Source organism: Plectropomus leopardus, chromosome 22 (genome assembly GCF_008729295.1).
Source record: "Plectropomus leopardus isolate mb chromosome 22, YSFRI_Pleo_2.0, whole genome shotgun sequence".
Classification (NCBI taxonomy): domain Eukaryota; kingdom Metazoa; phylum Chordata; class Actinopteri; order Perciformes; family Serranidae; genus Plectropomus; species Plectropomus leopardus.
In genome coordinates, this window is record NC_056484.1 from 6,411,095 (window position 1) to 6,431,487 (window position 20,393).

The following is a 20,393-nucleotide window of genomic DNA, read 5'->3' on the forward strand; positions in this document are numbered from 1 at the left end:
AGCGTGCGTCTGCAAAACAGTGATGTTCTTCATGTGAGCGTACATGAGATTTCTGACTGTTATGTAACTCTGCTGTGGGGGCCCCCTTGTTCTGTTCCAGCAGTCGACTCTGAAGTCCCCCCAGCTTTCATTTGCCTCACATCACACAGATGTCTCAGGGCGGTGCAGAAGATGGGGGGCAGGGGGCCGGGCCAGGGCCGAGGCCGGGGCCAAGAGGCATCGGCTGCCTGTCACAAGAGAACAAGTGTGTGTGGTCAGAGATTAGGGAAGGAAGGACACAAACAAAAATTCCGTCGGAGGAGCTCCTGCGGCAGCTGCGGTTTTCTAAGTGCGAGGGATGCTGGACAACTGGAGTGAGCCGATTGGCCGGGGACGAGGACGAGTGGGCGTGTCCTGGCAGCGTCCTGCTTCCTCTGAGTGATCTTAAATGAGAAGAGTGACAATTCATCAGGGACAGGATGTCCAATAGGAAGACAGATCTCAGAGGGAGATAGCGGGCCTTGCAGCTGGCCACTCAATGACCTTGGATTAAACAAAAGTTAGTCTTTCTCTTTATGTCCTTCACTCAAACGCTCTGTGTGCCCGTAGAAAAACGAGGCATTAATCAGCAGCAGAGAAGTTTCCAGTAAGTCATTTTGTGTGAGTTTATTTTAAGCCGACGGGCCTCACTGTTCCACAAATAACATTGCTTTCCTCGTCCATTCACTTCCCTTCGACTCTGCAACATTTCCACTCCTGCACACTTACATTTCCCTCCTGAGAGAGAGGAGGAAATGGGGGGCCTCGCAATGTGAACGAGAGCTCTTTGAAAGTGGCTCTAGTGAGGCGATATGCTCCTTATAAACGTCGAGTGGGGAGGAATTCAGGGGCTGGGGCCTGGACTGTCTGGGAGCTGCCTGGTGTTTTCCTGTGTGTGATGCATGCTAACCCTGGGCCCCCTCGACTTCGGCAGCGGCATAAAGAGGCCTCTGTGAGGCTGAGTCAGCTCCAGCTTTAATTTACTTCATCACTCTCATTGCTTGATTAAATTCAGCAGGGGGACTCAGAAAGCCCCGTTTACCCCCAAAATGTCTCCTGCAGTCAAACAAAAGGATGGAAATCAAGACAAAGCTGCAGCCTGTCACAACAATGGTCCTCAGGCAGGGAAACCGAACCAAACAGAACGATAAACTGATGAGTATTGTCAATGTCATATTGTGTATTATTAATTGTATTGTATGCACATTTTTAGATATTGTATGTTTCATATGATGTGTATTATATTGCAGGTATGCATTGTATATTATGAATGATATTGCTGCCGTCAGGTGCAAACCTCCTATCTCCAAAATTGCTATTTTTCAGGGTTTAGAAAAAAATGCTGTTACACTGGAGATAGGAGGTTTAGTCACAAGCTTTGTTAAAATACATTTCATTGGTTGAGAAATGGTAAAACCCACTGACAGACGTAGAAGGGGACTAATAGAATTAATTTATATATTAAAAAGGTTATGAATATTATATTTAGACAAGTTTAGGAAAAATTAATTACAGTTTGGGTATATATAAATAAGGAAGCCGGTTAATTATAAATCAATGACTTCTGGAGAATTGGTGGGATTGATTAAGTACAATTTCTTTGCTTTATGTTTTTCATTGTCTGAAAATATTACTTTTTCCTGTCTGTCCGCTTGTTTGTATGATCTTTTTTTTTTTTTTACCTGTTTAAAATACATTTTCAAATCAAATGTCAATCTCGTGCTTTGAGATGCTCTTCACAAGCACTTCAACCTTTGAAATGTGAGCGCATTGATGCGAAATCTTTCAAAAAAAATGGGGAAAAAACAGTGATTTGGCATGAAATGTCTCAGAAGTAGATAAAAATAGACAAGAAAGACAAGAAAATTACCCTTTAAAAGCGAATTGCTAATTTTTGGGTCATTTCGGTAAGTCATTGCCCTGTTTTTGTGAGAAATTAAGCCGAATCACTCAGGCTTCAAAGGCTTAATAGAGCTAAGCAAGAGTGGGAAATATTGTGTCTGTGAGGTAATGAATTTGTCTTAAAATTGAAACCATTCTAGCATTCTTGGCCAAGTCTGGCATTGCAAAACAGTGTATTTATCCAATTAACCACAGAAGACAAAGGAAGAGTGTGTGAAATGCAGGAAGCATTCAGAATGTAGCATGATAAGATCCTGAAACAACCACTTCATGTCAACCACAAAGCCATCGTTTGGTCCATTTCTGAGTTTACCACCACAGTAAGCGATGCAAACAAACAAAGCACTTTATGTGATGGCGAAACATTTCCCTTGCATATTGTGTAATTTGGCATTCCAGAGAGCGCCAGAATAAAAAATGTTAGAAATAAAAAAGCAAACAGGGGGCATACCAGGCCTATCTGCAGGAAATGCCATGATATGAGTTAGCATAGCGATGGCGTGTTCAGGGGCTGGATGACGATATCATTCTCCCCCGTCCCCTGACATCCAGCCTGGCTTTGATCCTATTCTGGGTGGGGGGTCCAGTGGAGGTCCAATGGAGCTAACACACTGGTGGCGCCCAGACCATTAGCTTGAATCTGTATCCACCGGGGCGTTCCTGTCTCTGGTCATGCCAAGGGATTTCACATACTGGGCAACATTACAGAAATCATCTCATCTCTCACTCAAGTGCAGGAATATGCGAAACAACTCAGTAATTGCCTCATCCTCTGATATAACGATTAAATTCATTCCAAGGCTCTTCCTAGAAATATTAAAGGAGTAGTTTGACATTTTGGCAAAAGTGCTTATTGACTTTCTTGCTGAGAGTTAGGTGAGAAGATTGATACCACTTTCGTGTTTGTCAGCAGACACATAACGTGTATGTTTCATATAAATCACATCAATGTTTTTTACGTGATGCATGTCTGATTATGTGTTTCAGCTGACTTTGTCATCGAGAGATGGAGAGCATGGTGGATGACACCTAAGCGAGACAGCTGCCAAGCTGCAGACCAATGTCTGGGACTAACAACAAAACTTTTTTTTTTGCAAGGCATTAGCAGCGTTTCCAGCTGTACTTGTGCCACCAAAACCAGGTACCTTAAGCCAAAATATGATCTTGTCATTACCATATCCAAGTGGATTTGGAGCTTAAATATAACCACACATTAATCTGTGTTGCTAAGAATAAAAAATAAAATAAAATGAAACATATCTGCGCCACAATAATTACAAATGTTACATATCTGTGGTTTGCAGAGTTGTACAATCCCGACATTAATTGTAACAATTGGTTTGGTGAAGCTACAGCCAAGTTGTATTTTCATGGTGGGACCTTTGTGTAGTGGACTATCTCTGGGCAGACTGCCATATAACTCATCATCATCAATCAATCACTCAATAAATCAAACAAAAATTTGGATAAAATTATATAAAACACGAAACATAATCCCATCAGTATACCTTTAATTTGTCTTAGACTCATTTGGCTGTCTTTGGCAGCATCTTACTTGTGGCGTGATGGTGGAGCTCTCCATTTCCACCAACAGTTCTATTTTGGTTCACTCTCTAATTTCCATTCGTTCAGAGCATTTAGACCAAAAGTAAATTGGTTAGAAATTGGTTCCAGTTCTGAGCTGTAACTTTAAAAAAAGCAGGTCTTCCTTGAAATGCCAATGGTGACAACATTAATAAGTGTTTCATATTCTACATACTGGAAGAAGAGGAGGGAGTCTTGCATGTAAAGTCTTCTATGTCCTTGTCTCATTAGTTGTTGATCCATGCTTGTTTTTTGGATTAATGATAATATCCATATAACAGAACAAAAGGTTATCAATGCAATCCACCGTCTTGCTACTATTGTTTACTTCTGTGCATTGAGCAACACGCTCCATTGAAGATCCATCCTTGGTTACAACGGTTTGGTCAAAACTGTGAAAACTGGTTTGCGAAATAGCACCAAAGTGCTTAAAAACAAGAGCTAATTTAATGAAAAAGGGGTATCAAGTGCTGGTTTGATGTATCTGGCACGTTCTTCCCAATATCAGCTGGGACAGATGGTCGTTATCCTGGTGGTTGGGATCTTTAATGATTCCCCTGGCCTTATTCCAGCAGCGCCTGCTGTAAACATCCTTTGGGCATGGTAGAGCTGCATCTATAGTGTGTTCAGCCAAATAAACTACTATTTGCAAGGCCTTGTGGTCCTGTCCTTTTAAATTTAAGTTGCTGTCATAACACTCTCTTTTGCACAGATTAAACTAACTATATAACATGTAATTAGTGAGTTTTAAAGATGCTAGTAGGTAGATTTTCCTACCTTTTGACAGAGCTAGGCTAGCTGTTTCCCCGTGTTTCCAGTCTTTATGCTAAGCTAAGCTAAGATAACCAGCTGCTGGCTCCAGTTATATATTTACTATAAAGACATTAGAGGGGTATCAATCTTCTTATTTAGCTCTCGGAAAGAGAGGGGAGTAAGCCTTTTCTCCAAAATGTCAAACTATTTATTTAATAAATGCAATTTTTCTCCTGTAATTTGTCCTTCTAAAACTGTTTAGTCAGCATTTTCCCATGTCTGTTACCCTTTACTGTGGGTGCAGCCCTTTTTAGCGCAGAGAGCTCAAATCCAGTTGAACAGGCTGATCTTTAGTTTAGACACAGACAGAGAGCAAAAAATACTTCCACCTCAAACAAAAACCAGTTGAAATCAAAACCCAGAGATTAGTCTTAATCAAATAACAAGCTTGCAGAACCAGATACCAGGGCTTTGTTACCGAGCTATGACACCCTCCGAGCTATAAGAGGTGGATCAGACTGATCATGATACGACATGCTACACGAACAAGAAATCATTTCACACTTCTGGAGACATAACATTTGATCCAACTAAACATTCCCACAAGGACTGCCTTGTTTATTAGGCATTTAATAATAGTTACCGCCCAGGAGAAATCTTTTTCCGCTTTGCCGGGAGTCAATGAGCAACTCATCAATTCTTCCCACCAAAAGTCTGGGAGGGACAGGACTTACTGTAGTAGTTGTTCAGATGTCAGGCGGCCCACGCTGGGAAAGAAGGAGGTTCACAGTGCTGCTCCGGCCTGAAGCGGCGATTGTCCAGTTGATCCTCGGCCACCGCTTCCCAGGACCGAGGCCTCGTCCCCAGGGAGCTGTGCAGATGTCCCGGCGTTGTCAACTCTTCTTACTCAGCACTGTCCATAATGGAAATCCATCTCATTGTAATGACCTACATAGTGTGTGCACACAATAATGCATGTTAGACATCACATTAAACAGTAGATGTAGAGCACAAATAACAAGGGGATATCAGTCACCTCAACTTTTTTAGCCATGCTGGTGCCATGGATGGATGCATTGGAAATACTGCCAAAAAATTTGGTACACATTTGTCTGTTGTCCTCATATCCAATATAGCTTGACCATTGTTTGATATATTGTCATGAAATCTAGTACATATATTAAAGGTCCCTGATGACATGATAAATTCTAGAGACTCTGGTGATCCTCTAACTTCTCCTTTAGTTCTTAGGTCGTCCTCTTTCTATTAAACTCATTGTATGTAGTGCACAGCACGCACCACCACAGTTCAGTCTCCGGTCTCTGCTACAGGCAGCTGAGCTGAGAGACACTGTGAGACCTAGTGGTGGAGGGATAAGTTACAGGACTGTAAACAGCCAGTGGCCATTAACAGCAGAAAGAGACCGTGGGGAATAACGGCATGTTTTTTGTTTTTTTTTTACATCTGACTTGAGTTGAGATTTATTTCGACCAAACTGAGGCTGATGATTGTTGGAATAGTGGACTTACAAACTAGATTATTAGCTTGTTGTTGTCTTTTTTAATTATGATTATTATTATTTACAAGAGAAACCACTGTTTCATGTCACGATGCCAGCCAAATCAGTTAACTAAGTGGAGTGGGCGGGTTCTAAGGTCTGGACCAAAGCAAAAAGTTTGCAGTTTGGAACACAGCAGATCGTAACATTATCACTTAACATTACCTTGGAGATAAAAGCAAAATGCCATTTGCAGAGCTCGCCAGAGACAACAGTCAACCCGGAGAACTCTGCTGTTGTTACTTTGCAATGTATGTAGTTTTAATGTTTAAGTTTTCACTATATACATTGTAGATTCTAAGATAATGTATTCCCGACACTTAAATTATATATGCATTTCTCTGTATAGTCATTTTCAGAAATGTCCTTTTGTTTTATATTAGGTATCTTTATGATTATGTCAGCTGTCAGTCAGCTGTCATCTGTCTGCGGCAAAGTCGATATGATGTGACTTCCGCTGCACAGAGGATTGTGGGTCAGAATAGCCAGAAAAGTATGCTGGCTTGCATACTGCAAAATGTGACCGGATGAACTAGAACATCCTGGTATTTTTGGCATACGCATTATATACTGGGACAATGGGTATTGAAATGCACAGATTTAATGATAGCATGCAAAAATTCCCCTTTCAGTGTCACAATAAAACTTTCAATTATTCTATTCTCATGGAAATTGAGGGAGGAACTGGCCGCTTCCCTGACAACCTAGGATGTCTTTGTTTCCGACACTTATGTAATCATTGATAACAGGAAGTAGTGAGGCATATGTTATGGTTAGAGCCACGGCCAGAGCTCAAGCCCTTGGTCAGGATTCCCACTGTCACTGAGGAAATGAAAGCACAGGGAGGCTCTCTTTATGGTTAGCCCATGAAGACATAAATACTCACTGGGAAGAAGACTTTCTATCAGACTGCAGAAAAACTGATGACTGGGCAAAGAACAAATTGCACAAGACTAAATAGTGATATAGAATGATCTCTGAGAGCAGTACAAAGCCGCTGAGACACATACAATGCAGCTCTGCATTCATTCTCTTGACCTGGTAAAAAAGCAAACATTCTGGAGGAATGTGTGAAATGTGCAGCGTGGGAGGAGAAGTTTGACACATGTGGCTGGTTGCAAGACATGAAAAGTTGCCAGGGCTTTCAAGGTGCGGCTCCTCTCTCCACCCTTTGCAGTCCCGGCTGTCAAATTGATATGTGTTCTCAGATGTGAAGGGGACTGTATATGTTTGCATTCTGTAGGGATCTTTGAGTTCAGTCTGAGTCTAATACAAATACAGGGATGGTGGGGGTATGTCCCACATCACAATATTGTTAAGAACAGGCCCTACTGCAGCATCATCTGTGCTGCACCACACAGTCCAGTCACCGGGGGAAAATGTTTGCATTGTAAAGCTATGAATATGTTACACTTGCACAGTGGATGGCGTGACACCTAAGTGAGATGTCGGCAAAGCTGCAGACCACTGCTTGAGACCAACAAACAAGAACACAAGTTCTAGTGTTGCGTCAGCGCTCCCTAGATTTGGGATCACAGAGCAGGTGCACTGAGACTCGTTTAGTGCTCCACTAACCTGAATGGGGATCAAAGGTGTCACTCTTCTAGATTTTCCAAATGCTATCAAACTGAATAAGATTCAGACAGTGAAATGAGTCATTTTGCAGGGGGTTGTGACGCTCAAAAAAATGTATCCAATGATTTATAGATGTCTCTTTCGTGATGTCAGTCAATGGAAAAAAAAAAGTCTTTTTGGGCCCAACAGCATCATGGGATGGTGTATTTCAATTGTTGTGCCACTACAATAATTAGCTTCAAGAAATACACATTTTGATGTTACATATTTGTGCACATAGATTGTCCAAACATAGTGCTTAGTTTTTAAACGTTTTATAGGTATTATGTAAAGTCTGTGACAATAATTAATGCCTTAAAGACAGAGAATTACAACTTAAATGCACGTTTCACAGCTTCAAACTTCCAAGTTAACTTTACCGTTTCTGTTGTAAACTATACTTGTAATTTAGTGGACATTTCTGAGACGAACACGCATGGTGAAGATCAGAAGTCAGTCGGCCAGGTTCAAGTTTAACGTGTGAGGAAAAGAATGAGGCAGGAATTTTTTGAAGTCAGACAGACAGAAAATGAACTGAACAAACAGGCTGGTGAGGAGCTACAGTGGCAGCTGAGGACTGCAGACTATTGCGGTTCAACAGAGAGGAACAACAAAGGTATCAAAGGCCAACAACAGCTGGGTCTGCTTCCTCCAGAGAGCAGCGTTTGATGGATGGAGAATGTGATATAGGCTTTTCCACTGTGCAGCCACACAACAGCCTACATGACATTTGATATTTCGCTGCACATGTCCGGTCTGAACTAATCGTCTTGACATGACACACAGAAGCGTTCAAATCTCACAAAAATGCAGAGGACATGTGTCATTCTCGTCCCAGTTGTGAAATGTGCTTCTTTCTCATCTTACAGATAAGAAGCACAAATATATGACATCCGACTGGTTGAGAGTATGCACAAGAGGGAGAAAGTGATAACACATTCCCTTATGCTATAATCATTTCCTCCCTCCGGCGCAGTTTCTGCCTCGACCGCGAGCTCACCAGCTGAGAGGCAGAGAGGATGTACTGGGAAATGTGCACCAACAGCAGCAAAAAACAAAAGAAATGGCAACTTTTTCCTCTAAAGTTCACATTTAAAGTCAAGCAGCTCATACATTTCTGTCCTCGGCTGACTTGTGATGGGAAGTGAAAAGGCCAAGTCATTATTTTCATTGTAAGTAGTTTCGCACCAACGAAGCCAGAGTTAATTCGTGAAGACTCCAACAAACACTTCCCTTAAGAGCTGAAATGCTAATAAGCTGAGGGACTTCAAAGATATAGATTTTCAAGTTCTGTGTTAATAACTGAGTCATCTCTTATTACATAACAAATATATGTTCAATCAGTTTAGAGTCTTTTTGTGTTAAATTCCCTCTCTTTTCACTCCTTGTTGGTCATGGTGGCTAATTTATTAATTTCTTTTGTGACATTAAAGCTGCACTTATCAATATCTTTATATTAACAATGTATTAAATCATTTTCCCAGAAGACTTTTTTCATTGCCCTTACCCAGAAGAAAATGTTGGCATTGTGAATTTCTGCAAACCATAAATACGATATATCTGCACGTTTATACTTACATTGTTTCTATGTGATAAGATATATGAACTTTGTCATCAGGAGGTGGACGGATGGTGGATGATGTGACACTTAGGTGCCAAACCAAATCCTGAGACGCCTGCCAACTTCAGACCACTATTCAAGACCAGCGAACAACAAAACCAGCTGCTTTTTTTGCCAGATACTGCACTGTTTCCAGCAGCATTTTGGGTATGGGTGTGTTCTGGGGACCAGTTTGTGTTTTTCCTGGCAAGATAGTGCAACACTTATTTGCTAAACTATAAACACATAATATGTAATAAATTACAACACAAACATTTTTTCTGGCAATTTAGGTTGACTGGTTTCCTCCCGGGGTCAAGATTCTACCATGTTTCTTTTCAACTTATGGCAAAGTTTAACCGCCTTTATGTTTACTTTTCATTATCACAAAAAGCTGCGCAGGGCATCATTATAATGGCTCCAGGGGCTTCTACACAAGTGTCAACATATAACGAGTAAGGGCGAAATCCAGTTACCACAGCAAAAATGCCACCTAACCTGCATGCATGCTAATTTTGGTGGAAAAGGGGAATCTGTCAATGCTGGGTTTATAGCTTACTGCTATTCCCCAAGCAGCAAAAAAAAATCAGTTAATGCTGCTTTCAGGTAAGGCACTGTATCTGCAATTTCACTGTGACTCTAAACACAATCTTTTCAATCTGCCTTAAGAAAGGGCATTAAGGAGCATACAGTAAAGTGAGAGTGACTTGTGACTTTTGTTGCATGCATCAGCAATCTTTATCTCATCTTTCAGGCCACAAGATACTAAAACTATGCAGGAAATCCATTAAACATGCAACAAATATAGTTGTGATTTCATCATGGTAACAACACCTACACTGTGTGATTGCAGTGCACAGCTTCACAGCTCCGCACAGTACCTGGCAGAGCACTGAGAGTGAAAGCACTCAAAGACTCATCTCAGCAAGAGCTGTCTTTTTGCTCAGTCAGTTGTTTTTGTGCCCACAGACGCTGAGTTGCATCTCGGCCGTGACAGGAACTCCGACGTTCTCACCACCTACAAGCCTAATGTGACCTTCTGTTCACAACTGACAACCATTTTCTGTAACCGATGTGGGGAAACAACAATGGGCAAGGCGGACGGGCACGAGCCAACATGCAGAGCACTGCACCCTCTTCTGACACAACGGGAATGCATGTTTTCCCACACATGCTTCAGACACCAAATGTGTTCTCACAACTGTTCTTTGATACGATAACAGAGGTTTATGTAATCCATCTATGTAATCAGAACATCAACACACCTCTGTTTTTGTGTGCAGAAAACAAAGTGGCATGACTGAGCAGCTGCTATAAAAGATAAAAAAGTGTGTTTTATTACAACAAAGGTATCCAACATCTCGCCCAGCCCATGTGCTGTGTGTGAGACTGGCCACAGGGTAGAACCAGGTCTCATTCACAGATCCACTGCAACCAATTAGGCTTCACTCGCGTCGCCACATCAAATAGCCTCTTCAAAAACTAATGGGATTGCATTTTATTTTCCTGCTGATGGGATTTTTGTCTACAAGACACACATCTGAACCTGCAGAGGTTTAATCTCATTTCCAGATGTTTCATCCTCTGGCCATTCTTCACATGTGCTAGGAATTTCAGAATAATGCCTTGTGGAGCTTTACATCATCTATCATCAGTAATGCATCCGCATCGCAAGGCATGTGAATTTTCTTCAGAACTGAGAAATTTCAATATTACACACAATCGCTGGCTCCTCTGCAGTCCAGAGGTGCAGCACTGTAATGGAACTTTGTGTGGGCTGAGAGCTCACTGACGTCGCCTCTCGCAAAACTTCCACATGCTTTTGCAATGTCATATTTTGGAGAAAAGGCGCAGTTATCCAGACAGCAGTGGATTGTACGGCAGATCAAACAAGGCTGGCCCTGGGGCACGTTATATCAGATTTCATATTGAGTTGAGGCCCTTCATTCATTTTGTGACATTTACAGTTGGATCGGTGCGCCCCTCTCCGAGGCCTCTTGGCTCTCAGTCTGCGCTGAGGCCCCACCAGCCACTCTGGAAAAACCCGGTGCATCTGACTTGCATTGCCTGGCTCCACTTGTGTGTTCTGTTTGGCCCGTGCCGCTGGGGGAGGAGAGCGGGCCAATTACCAGCTGCCGCTTCGAGACCAATATGATGTCATCCTCCCGCTCCGCCATAACAGGCTGCAGATGAGAGGGGCTGGGCCTCTCAGCAGCCTTATTCACTTACGCAGGAAAAAGCATAAAAAAATGTAAGCTGTATTGAATATCACTCAACATTAACATTTTCCTTCTACACTATTATGCATTAAAATAATGCATCACAGCCTGTTAGACTGGAGATAGCAAAGGTAATAGCTCACCGTTTCTCTCATGAGCACCTTGTTTGAATAACGCTGATAACAGCCCATGAGAAAACAGTGGTAATGTGAAGCGGAAGTGAGGTGTCTGAAGCTGCCGTGTGTTATCGACACGCCCCGCCCACACGGAAAATCACCTGCATGATATAGTCTGCTGTGCCCTTTTCGTTTGTAACGACACTCCCTCATTCTTTGGAAAGTCGCAGCCAGCCAACTGTGTCCTCACATATCAAAGAGTTTAACGAAAACGCTGGCGGAAGAGACGCCTAAATATACAAAGATACAGGCCCGTTCACACTCAAAACACATGCAAAACCCTGGAGACTACTTAAGTGCTATCCCAGAAGGCCTTGCATTTCCGAGGAAGTCTTGAAGCCACATCAGAGAATCCGAAGGGGCCTGTGGGCTGCAACAGATCTCCTCTCATTTCCCCACATACTCCATCCACAACACCCCACAACCACACACCAGGCCCACATATAGACTCTGGAGATGATATATAGCCTGAGCTGATAGGAGGCTGCAACTCAGAGTGTAAACAAATGGCAGCTTTAACTGTTTAGGTGTGCTCGGCCGTGATTTTATCTCCATGAGAAAAAGGTTCAAGTCCAACAAAACGTCTGAGGAAAAGGGCTTATCAACAACTGTCCACATTCATTCATGTGTAGAGATAGACAGTGTTTACAGGTAAAGAAAGCTGCAAGTTATGTGTGAAATGTGGAAATTACAGGATAGTTTACTAAAGCTATTCATACTGACAGCGCTCGGGAAGTCTTCCTGCTCGCTGATGTATATTTGTGGTTACGTCGTTACTGAAATGCAAACCACTGAGGTTAGCATTGTTTTTCCTGTGTATACATTCAGAAGTATAACATAGGCCAGTTTAACTCTGTGTGGGTTATATGATGAAGAGAAGAAGGAAACTGTTTTATTTCCAAATACAATACATCATTTTGTCTAAGGGCTGAAGTCATGTTAACAGCGCTGTTACCCCTTTTTTCAGTAAATCAGCTCTGGTTCTTTAGCCAGTTTTGTTCAGGATTCCTAAACCTTGGTGTTATCTGGGGACCAGTCTGTGTTTCCACCAGTTTTAACGAGTTCAGTTAAACAGTAACGTATTTAGTAGTGTTGTTGATTGATTCAGGTCCAACTCTGACATTTTCGTGCAAAGTATTAAAATTCTACATCTAATTATGCATAGTGACTGCCCTCTAAAGGTTGAAACCTAGCTATTGAAATTTAATTTTGCTATTGGCTCGTCCTGGTAGTAGGAGCCTGCTTTCATCACCACCCGAGCCCCCTGTTGCCGCCCCATCGCTACTCTCTCTCTAACTGACTACTCTGTGTTCAGGGAGGTGCTGTAGATCAAGAGGTGGCATGACTGTGTGTCTTAGCCCCCTTCCCAGCGCTGCCCGTTTTTGAGACTTTTTTCACTTTTCTGTTGTAAAACATGACCCATCCACTGATGTCACCACAGTTCACACTTCAGGTCAAGCTATTTTTTTGGTTCCAGGTGGGAACCAACAACTTTTTGGGTTCAAAATCAATTTACCTTTGGACGAAATGCTCTGAACTGTTTAAAGTTAGGTGCGCAAGCTGCAACAGAAACTGTTCCATGTTGGTGGGAAAGGGACGTGTTGAACATCTAATTTTAGTATGCTGGCATACCAACAATTGCAAATTAGTCAGAAAAAGTACAGTTAAGACTGATGGGAACTTCATTAGTTTCAACCCGTTTTCCTTTCCAGGTTGTCAAATACCTGTGCTTTGTCATGTCCTTCTGTGTCTAAAAGTGATGCAAGGGGCAATCTTCAGAGTATCTAGGTGACACACAGCTGTAACGCATTGTAACACATGGTTAATGTGTGAAAAAATCACTGTTACGTTTAAACAACAAACCTACTTGGTTAAGTTTTGAAAAAAATCATGTTCTGGGTTAAAATAAATATGCTTGTTATGTAACGTGATTTAAATAGGCTGCATCTCATGACTGATGTCAGTGTGCCACGACATGAATTGCGTCACATTTCGTTACAACAACAATGAGTTTTAGTTTCATATGAGAGATGAATTACAGTATCCTGGTCACCCTATGCAGATATTACCACTCTTTATGCAACATCATTCACGGATGGGTTTACATTAGAGTTAATTAACACAGTGTGTCTCAAAAAGACATGAAAGGGTGTCTTTGGCATCAATGTGACATGCTGAATGGGCAGTTAGTTTTCCATGTATTTAATCTTCAAGTACTGTACTGAAAAAATAACATTTTGACCAGATGATGACGCTAGATGAAAAGTCAGGGGGATTTCCAAAGTGATTTAAATTCATCTTTTACGTGACATTAATGTGCGTACCAAATGCCATAGCAATCCATCCAATAGTGGTTAAGATATTTCACTCAAAACCACAAATGTGAACCTCATAGTGACGCTAAGAAAAGCCAGAGGATCATCAAAGATGTTTGCATTCAACCTCTGGGGACTGTGAATGTCTGTACAAGATTTCATGGAAATCCATCAAACAGTTGTTCAGATATTTCAGTCCGATCAAAGTGATGGATGGATCGGCCAACATGCCAAAAAATAATTACCTGCAGTCTTTCATCAATAAATCGCACTAAAAAAATGAAAGAGTCTGGCCTGAAAACGTTTCATCTATCATCTTAAAGAACCTTAAAATTCGCTCATCTCACTATCTCTCTATCCCACATGGCTGAAGATGCATTATCAAGAATATCTGTTGGTATTTGTTGTGGGAGAGTGAAAAGGATTTGACAGTAAACTCCTCTCTAAACCCTCACAAGCTGAGGATCGCATACGACTCAGGGGAGGGTGGGTGAAGTGAGGTCAAGCACTTCACCTCAGCATGGGATGGTAAAGGAATGGACTTCATACCTTTACAAATGAAAAAGTTAGAAGTGTAATAATTTATGAGAAATGAAGGGAAAGAGGAGCTATCATGTATTTTTAGCTGAGAATGCGAACGTTTAAGGAAATGACCCTGGTTTGTGTTTGGCTGACTTTTATGGCAGTGGTTCCCAAACTGGGGTCAAAACATGATCTAGCAGCTCTGTCTTGTCAGTGTCAGATAGCAACACACCCTTTAGCACCGTTAAAAGACTTTTTTGGATCTCCAACATCGTCTAGTGTACAGAGCAAGAGACTTTGCAAATGGTGGATGGGAGGAAATATGGATGGGTCACAAACGTTTGACATAAGTTATTTTGAAGACACAGTACATGTAACTAGCATAAGTTGACATACCTACCCTGAGTGTCCAAAACTGACCCTGGAGGGGTACTAAGAGCATCATAGTTTGACATGAAGAGCAAGTTTTTTTTTTTTTTTTTTTTAAAAAAGACTACATTTCATTTAACAAGCAAAACAGTGTCCAAAACTGATACTGGAGAGATGCCTTGAGCATCATAGTTTGACAAGTTCAGAGTGAGAATGTGTTGATCAAAGATTCCTAAAAAAATCTAGAGAAGTTCTCAGATGATAAAAAAAATTTAAACTTTTTCTTAAGGGCCAGGAGCCAAAAGGGCTGGGAGCTTTTGCTTGATTGCACGCCATGCTATGAAATAAAATCAAATACTGCCAAAAAAAAGTTGCAGTAGGGTGTCAGCTATAAGGGGATACACCCAGACAGCCAATCAAAGTCTTACCCACTGTGTCTGCAGATTAGGAGACGTGACTGTCTGTAAACATGATAAATGAGGGATGTATTGCAGTTATCCAGAGTCCTATCATCCCCTTTCATGAGACCTGACTCTGCTCTGTAAGAAGACCTCCACCTTGTCAATGTATCTTTGGGTCTGTGCCGTAGAGACTGTGTGAGCTATGCCCTGCTTGCATTCCTCTGCCATCCAACCTCTGTCCAGGCTGGACTTTCCCACAGAACCCTAAACCCTGTGAATGAGAGTAGGCCTTTGTTTCAGGCATTTTTCATCCTGATCCCAGCAACTTCCCCATGGTGGAATGCAACAGGAATGCCAGAGCCAGCTACCTGGCATTAGAGAGTCTTTGTGCGGAAATAGGAGAGGCTGAAGGAGAGAGCAGGTCAAAGAGGTTTGACAATGGATAGCTCACTTCTCAAGGTGCCCAGCCCATGCTACAGAGCGAGCGAACAGCAGAACCGTGGTCAAGTCTCCTAAACATAGCAAGGTGCACCAAGGAGAAGTAAAAAAAGCTGACATTGTTGTGCAACTAGGCCAGTTTCACTATGAGCGCTCCTGTCAGGTTTTTCTCCTACTGTACAAATCATTAACTGAAGCACTGATGTAGCACCTGATTGGCATGCATGCACAAGCACAGCTGAAATGTGTGTGTGGAGCAGTTAACAGGTTGTTGTGAGCTTAATCGCTAGCTGAGAGCTGGAACGGTGAGGCAGCGGTTAGCCTCAAGGTGCAATTCCATTCATTCCTGTATTGTGAGAGACCAAAGAAAAAAGGTTTTTAATTTGAGGGATGCCATTTGAGGATTTATGTGATACTATCTGGTGAGGACTTCTCACAACAGGTTACAAGAAGAGTCAATTTAAGTGACATCAGTCAACTGTTATTCTGTAGCTCATGCACAGCACTGCATAACCAAAACAGGCTGTTCTCATGCACTGTTGGTATGTATACCTGTGAAAGTTATGCACCAGAATCTGCATGTAACCCACAAACGTGAGTATAGAAGTAAGTGGTATAAAGAGAAATAGTCCGCATAAGGAGGGAGGTTGAGGTGGTGGATAAGTCAAACAACATGACTTTACCCCGAGAGACAAGTATTTGTCCCATGTGAAACCAAGTGAACTGAATTATTTAAAGTTACGTTGTCATCACGTCATGATAAGAACATAATTTTACATGAAGTTCCTAATGTGATGACTGCAAACCATGTTTCTTTTCCTTGACCTAAGCTATGTCATTTCACAACAATGCCTAACCATGATTCTTTTACTTCATGGTAACTAAGTAACGTAATGCCGACCAGCAATGATTCAATGATTCTTTTTCTAAACCCAACATAAATGACCTTACATTCCTAACCTAACCTACATTACAATACATTAAGTATGTTAACATGGGGATGTCCGACCCTGATTATTTTCCAAAACCTACGTAACTTTAACTCAAGTATGTAAAGTGATGACAACCAATCATGTTTCTTTTTCTATTCCCAACCAAACATTTGTATGTTTGGCCCATGTGGGCAGTAAATGGTTGGGCATCATCACATTATGTACTTAATGTAAACGTAGCTTAACATTACCTTAACATTAAGCAAGTAATGTGACAACGATCACCCATCATTCTTTTCCTACACCAAACCTACATAACTTTACTTTCCTAAACCTAACCTATGTAATATGACAATGCTGAGCAATGATTCTTTTTCTAAACTTAACCTGCAAAATTTTACCTTAAGCACATATTGTGTCGACAACCAACCACGATTGTTTTCGTAACCAGCATTTGCGTGTGGGGCCCTTTTGGGGTAGCAGAGTTGGGCGTCATCGCATTATGCACATTACGCACTTTACTTTACATAAACGTAGGCTACATGTACTTTTTTGTTAAGTATCTGACGTGACAATGCAAAAACATGATTCTTTTCCATTACTAACCCTAACCTAACCTAACCCATAGGGGCAAATGGATGCCAATGGACACACGTTTTTTTTGTTATCATATGAACTGTTGTGCATTTTTGTAAGATACCATACAAACTGCTGTATCAGGATACACTGAACAAAATGACAATGTATTGCACATAGATAAAAAAACAACAAAAAAAACCCAGTCATACTAGTATAGGCCTAGTGGCGGGGCCACCAGTGTGGAGGTGCACAAACATGGTGGTGTGTACATGTCAGAGCAGGAGCTTTGAGGCATGATGCTCACACACCAAGAGACAGGCAGTTACCCGGGCCCCGTCAGTAAAGCCATTTCACCTGTAACCTGAGCAGCTCGGCTTCTGAGACGACGGCTGATCTTCCCTGGATCCTGAGTCTGATGATAAGGAGCTGAGATAAGGCGCTAACTGAAGAGTAACGACAGAGCTACGAAGACAAGGGTGGGGCATCGGGTCATATATCCCAACCACAATTACCAAGGGGGGCCTCCGCTCACCTCCTGTGAGAATCAACATCTGTTAACATGCTGCCAACTCTGCTCGGTTTGAAGTCCTCTTCATAATAAATATAAATAACCTGAGAAATAACTGAGACTGAACACGTATCATTAGCCACTAAGTGGTGCTGTCATTTGCCATTTAGAGCCGACCAAAATGAAAGCGACTCATCTCGTCCAAACCAAACCAGAGCGAATTGGAACCGCACTTTTTTCTTTTCTGTTCACATATAGCAGTTTGACTGTTCGACATCCCCTTTTCCTAGAAAACTCAGCAGATGTTCTATTTATTATGCTCAGACTGCCAAGAATCTCGTGGAGGACAAGTGAACACGTGAAGAGAGGAAAACTTTGTGTTGACCCAACTCCCCTTCTCCCACCAGAAAGGAAATTTTATGAACTCACAGGGGAAAGATAAGACTTCTTTCCTCGACACGACCGCTCATACTACAAATTCCAGTGAAGTCACCACAGTATATCCAAAGACCAATTTATATGTTAAGAACAGGCGTTTTTAAATTAGAGGTCACAGGTCATAAATCAAAGCAGAATACTGAAAAACCTTCTAAGATGGCCATAATTAGGAATTTAGGTCATTTGAATTATGAATTGAATTCTTTTATGAAGAAATATGCTGAGACATTTTCAGGTCTGTGCTCCTTTATCTGATTTACCACTTTTTTTTAATATGAAAGGAAATATTTAAGTCATGCAGCAGACATTTGCCTTCAGTTCTTGTTTGCTATTTACAAAAGCAGACTTCACCATGGTCACCAGGCCTGCACTTTGGACACGGAGAGGATGAATGAGAATCATTTCCTATTTGAAGCCTCATTATGTAACTAAAGGATAGCTGTGTGTGAGCCAGCTTGCCACCCCTGAAGCATCCAGAGATTTGCTGTTATATAGGATTAAAGCAAATGAGGGGCAGTCAAGGGTGTCTGTTTTGACATTACGAGGGAAACATCTTCTTCCCTTACACAGTCATCTCATAGCCATAAGGCAATTTAACAAACAAGACCAGTCACCATTCATAATCTCTGTCCTGAGCAGAAAAGGGGAACTGTGTAGAAACTGCATAATTTGGTTCCTTTTTAAAGGTATCAAAATAAAACCGGCAAATGCTGAATGAAACAAACATCTCACTTCCCTACAAAATGCAGTATTTTGGTTTTATGAAAAAAGAAAGACTTTTTATGTCATAGAAATATATAAATAAATGTAAAACACACAAAAAACAGTAGCTACAAAACAAAGCTAAAAGTCAAACTAAACCAAACTGTGTGAGGGGTCAACAAAGTCAATAGCTAAGCCCATTGACAATGGATAAGAAAACCTGGCTAAACTCCTGCTACAACAACAAAATTGAGCTAAAATCAAGTCAAACTTTGATCAAGTTTAAATGTATTAAAGTGACATCAAGTTATTATGCCATGGAAATGTATATTTTCTTTTTTTGGAAGATTATTTTTTGGGGAAATGTAAGCATGTATTATGTTCACCATCTTAGTTATCATGCTAACATTTGCTAATTAGCAATAAGGTCAAAGTGCTTGAAGCTGATGCGAATGCCATTACAGTTCAACTTCAATGCTCTTTTCCCCTTGTATGGCCAAACAGCATGAGAGCTGTTCTTTAACAAGTGACATGAAATTACATTATTGGTGATTATTATTGAAGAAGACAGGAGAGCTGGAACACTTGCTAGCTGGCCGTCGCTTTTGAAAAAATTCAGGTCAGACACAGGCATTTATCTCAGCCTGTGAAATCCTCCAAACAAAAAAAAGGGGAAAATTTAAGAGTGGTTCTCAAATAGCCAAATTCCATTTTCTCCTTGTGCATCGCAGTGGTGTGTGCTCACCTAGTAACTGGTAAACAGACATCAACAATGACGAAAAAGCATTAACGAATCTCAATCTATTCTCCAAAAAAAACAGTTTAAGTGTTGCCACACTGCAAGGCATGGGAAATATCATTATAGCCTACGTGCCCTCTGGGACGAGGTTCACACCATCATATATCTGCCTCAGTTTACTGCTTTATGGTGTCAATCACTATCACTGCTGGCAAAACGATATGCCAAAAACACCAACACCTGATCAAGATAAAGAGCTGCGACCAAGCTGCAGAGATTATGATCTGCAATAAAGTGCCTGAGTAACCGCATCCAGGGGCCAGAGCTCAACCTCAAACAATAAAGGCAAAGACCTCATGCATGTGACGCCTTCTTGGAAAAGAAACTAAGATGTCCAGACGTTCAGTCAGACTTTATTCGTGTGGCCTCGGGCCATGCTGCCTATGTCATGTTATTGCATTGTTAGAGTCTGTGTTGTGGTCAGTATCAGGGTGGTGCAGGGCAGGTGCTCGTCTAACATGTACTTGACACATGTTTTTACAACATGAATTATTAATTAAAACCTAGCAAAGAGCCTAATTAGTTCCTTGTTGTCATTAATGTTTCTTCTAAAGTTTCAGTACTTGTTCACAATAATTGGATAATGGTGATGCATGCGATTTTTTTCTTCTTCTTATGAACACTGAGTATTTTAAGGTGGTGGAAAGTAACTCCACTTTATACTTCACAAATAAATATTGTTCTTTTTACTCCAATGCATGTACCTGACAGCTTAGGTTAATATTACTTTTGCATAGGTAGAGAATTAACAATTAATATATAATGTGCTATAAAGATTAACATACACAGCAGTATGTAACATTTGTAAATTAGCTTCATGTTGACATTAATGCATTAATAATAATAATAATAATAATAATAATAATAATAATAATAATAATAATAATAATAATAATAATACGGCAGTAATGGAGGAAACATTTAGGGAAAAAAGTATAAATACCAATATGTAAAAAGTTTGCCAAT